Source organism: Etheostoma spectabile, chromosome 2 (genome assembly GCF_008692095.1).
Source record: "Etheostoma spectabile isolate EspeVRDwgs_2016 chromosome 2, UIUC_Espe_1.0, whole genome shotgun sequence".
Lineage (NCBI taxonomy): Eukaryota > Metazoa > Chordata > Actinopteri > Perciformes > Percidae > Etheostoma > Etheostoma spectabile.
In genome coordinates, this window is record NC_045734.1 from 14,537,781 (window position 1) to 14,541,885 (window position 4,105).

The following is a 4,105-nucleotide window of genomic DNA, read 5'->3' on the forward strand; positions in this document are numbered from 1 at the left end:
CCTATCCAATCTGAATTTAAGACAATTTAATATATTTTAAGGCCTTATTTTTAGGAAATGTGATGTAAGACTTTTTAAGACTTTTTAAGTACCCTCGGCCACCCTGTAAATAATGCAGGAAGATAAGGGCACTAGGTTTGTTATGATTTTGCAGCTTACTTCCTTACTTCTATATATTAAAAATAAAAACAAAAAAGACAAAAGATAAAGTGCTACAAACATACACTACCGGTAAAAAGTTTGGAGTCACTTACAAATTTCCATACCACTTCATTATAGACAGACTACCAGCTGATCTGAGTGGGTGGCTGATCTTTAATGCAATCTCTTTGTTGCCTATTATCAGCAAACATTCATCCAATGTTCCAAAGGCACATTCTGTTTACTAATCTGATATTTTAAAAAACTGAGAAAATATTGGAAAACCCTTTTGCAATTATATAAGCACATAATGTAATCTGAAAACTGCTGCCCTAGTTAAAAAAACAAAAAAACAATGCAACTGATCTCAGCTGGTATTCCGTCTATAAAGGAGTGCAATGGAAATGTCTAAGTGACCCCAAACTTGAGACTGGTAGTGTATATCATTACCATCTACAAAACAAACAATAACCGGTGGTTGCAAATGCAAATGCATCTACACACAAATGCTTCTCCTATTGTGGGCCCAGTTTACTACACCACACTGTCAGTGAACGAGACCAAGGAACAAAAAAAGAAGGAAGTAAACGAGCAAAGCAGAAGCAGTGGTTGAGTCACATCAGTTCATGTGAGATTCAAGAGCAGTTCCTAAAACTGCAGTCTCACAGACTGACACATCCAGGTCTTGCTGTGTCTTGCCTCGGCATGAGATGTGTTCACTCCTGTTCTTTTATCAAAACAATACCCGCCTCGTTTTGTTCTACCTCTGTAAGCTGCTCTGGATAAGCGCGTCAGCTAAATGCCCTGAGAGGCAAGAATGAGTTAGACCCTTTCATTATCCCTTTTTTTAAAAGATACCAAAACAGTGATAAAGTGTTAGAAAGTGAGTATGTACATTTACCTTAATTTGAGTACAATACTGAGGTACTACACTACAACTTGGTGAGAAATACTTTTCACTCTACTACATTTACCTGACAGCTGTATTTGTTGTGACTTTGCAGATTAAGATTTTACATAAATGTATAATTTACTAAAATATGATCCAATTCTAAAGATTACACTGAAACTGAATAAACTAAAACCAATGAGAGATTTAGCCCATGAACAACTGTTTGCAACATTTCTTTTCATAAAAAAAAGGTGTATTCTTCACCTCTTTTTATATAAAATGGCTTAGCGCCATCTTTTACCCATAAACTCGGAGACACCATACAATATCCGAATATCAGTGCTTCACTCACCATTTCTATTCCCCTCTCCCAACATCATCAACATCATTCCAGACACCATGTTTCTCACCCTCTAGCTTTCATTGTCTCCTTGTTTTTAATCGTCCTGGCATGAAAGTGGAGTCTGCTATCTGTCCTCTAACAACAGACCTCTCTCTGTTTTGCTTACCCCCCTCCATCTACCCTTTTCTCTTCCTTCTTTCACTGCTTGATTCTCTGAAACACCTCGATCAACAGATACATTTAGTCCTTGCGTCCTTGCATGTGCCTCTCCTCTCACTCACTCGGTTATTAAAGACATAGAACAGCCATAAAGAGGAGGATGTGTTTTCTTAAATTGTACTGGTGTAGCCTTTTATCATGTCAGCCCACCTAACCCAGTCTCACTCCCTCTGCTTTGTTTGGCTGATGAACAGTTCCTTAACTGCTCAGCATGATGATGTTTAGTCTATTTAGTCATTCAGTTACTCCCTTGGCAATGCAGTTTTAGTTGGAACCTCTGTCCGTATGAGTACATTTCACTTGACTACCTGTAACAAACATGCCAATCTACCATGCAAAATATCAAAATGTTGTAATTTTATTTTGCATGGTCCCTCATTTGAAAAAGGTTCAACAGCAAGGAAAGTAGAGCTGAAACAATTGTTTCATTTCTATTTGTTTTTATAGATTTATAATTTTTAAGTTTTTTTCAAGCAAAAATAGCAATATTTGCTGGCACCAGCTTCGAAAATTTGTGATGGGCATTAATTCTAAATGTTTTGACATTTCATAGACAAAATGTTATATCAAGTACATAATCACAATTTTAAATCAAAAAACATTATAGCTTGTTGCAGCCTTAAACCCTTAGAGTAACTACGCCTGTAGTGGAATGGCTTTGAATGACAACTTTGTCTTTTACTGTAACCATTTGTTCAATATGTTGCAGTTTTACAAACTAGACTAAACTTAAGCTTGACGGACATGTTTTGTATCTAGCGTCTAGCAAGAGTACAGAAAACTTCCGTGTAGGTTGCTTTAAAATAAAAGCACTTTCTGTGACGGTTCGCAGTAAAACTAAATTTCTTTTAAACAAATAAGGTTATGTACCTTTTCAAATATCATTTGTAAATCAAGTACTGTAAATAATGTAAATAGTAAGTTTTAATCACACTATAATTGGCCATTTCCTTTAGACTACCTTAGTTTTAAACTAAACAACATGAATTTTTTATTCAAGTGCTTTACATACATTTTAAAACAAGTCAAACTTCCGGTGTTATTTTGGTGAAAGTAACTACAAAGTAATGCAAAAGTAGTGTAACACATCACAATTTAGAAACAGCAATATCGTAATATAACTAATTACTCAAAAATGAGTAACTAGTAATCTATAATATATTACATTTTGGAAGTAACTGGCCCAACACTGGTTGTTGATGCTGTTCCACTGATGTTTTTCTTACACTTAGTTGTGTCGGCTAAACTATTTGAGGACCTTCTATCAGCACATTAGTCTGTTTTAAGATAAGTCACATACATGTTACAATCTATATTTACCAATTCTGTTTATTACAAAAATGTACACATCACTAAAAATGTGTTACACATTGTCTAAGACAAATTTGACATGTAGTAGTATGTTTACTTAGTACTGCATGTCCTCAACTGAAGCATACATTCTTATACCATCATGAGCTTGTACATGAATGTAAGGGTTCTAGCTGACTCTTATCTACCACAATGCTCACTACCTCAATGCTCATCTACCACTGCTTTATACACCGAGTGAGTCCTCCACTCTGCATCAGATCATAGTCAAGGCGACCACAGTTAGTCTTGCTCATGACTAACCTTGCCATCTGTTGAGTTATTTGTGTATTTTCCTATGCTTATCTTTTCTTTTGTGCCTCAGCTGCCATTGGAACCTGACTCCTGCCATCCACTGGACCCCACCACTAGCCGGATTACTGTCTTCTTCTGAAGGACTCACTCCTTCCCGGAAACCACCGGACCTGTTCACCCTAAAAACCTGGACGTGCTTTTCCCTCCACGGAAACCTAGACTTACATAAGTACTTTAAATACACTTGTTAATTTACACTCCTGGCTCTGCGTTCTGTCTGCATTTGGGTTCTATTCACCATTCAAACTTAATAGTTACCACCTCAGAAGTATGTATTAGGCATATTATTTATATATTTTATTGTATGTGTGTTTTATTGTATTTAAACTTTTAGATCCCAGATTTTGACACTGCATGTCAACGGTTTTTAGTTTTCATACTTTAAAAATGTCAGTGCAGTAAATTTGATGTAATAATTACATTGAATAAATTGTTTTTCCTTTTGCAATTTGTGATCATACTTTTGTTATGAATATACAATAACCCTACACAGATTAAACAGCACGTACGGCATTTTCAATTACACTTTTTTAAATTTTAATTACAAATTCTACCAAATTTAATTCTATCAAATTACCAGTGTCTTCTTGTATGACTACAATACTGGATGTTCCTAGAGTTACTTCAGAAAAACAACATAGGCCTTTTATTGCACATTGAAATAGGCATTAACTTAAAAAAATTACACTGTCAATATTTCTAAGATTATGTGGAAATTTAATTAAATAATGTACTTCATAGTTAAATATCTATGCACAGTGGCATGTAACTTTACTTCATTAATTATCTGGGACAATACAGATGAATCAGCAACAGTCTATTGTTCTTTAGTGTAACTGTAACTT

At 35.1% G+C, this 4,105-nt stretch overlaps 1 protein-coding gene and 1 long non-coding RNA gene across 7 annotated transcripts in view; one reads left to right on the plus strand and one right to left on the minus strand.

Annotated features, from left to right (window-relative positions):
* The window catches only part of tbc1d1 (TBC1 (tre-2/USP6, BUB2, cdc16) domain family, member 1), a 67,219-nt gene that overhangs the window by 50,614 nt on the left and 12,500 nt on the right, over positions 1 to 4,105 (minus strand). The window lies entirely within an intron of this gene.
* The window catches only part of LOC116706537 (uncharacterized), a 21,172-nt gene that overhangs the window by 3,816 nt on the left and 13,251 nt on the right, over positions 1 to 4,105 (plus strand). The gene's annotated exons all lie outside the window — the stretch shown is intronic.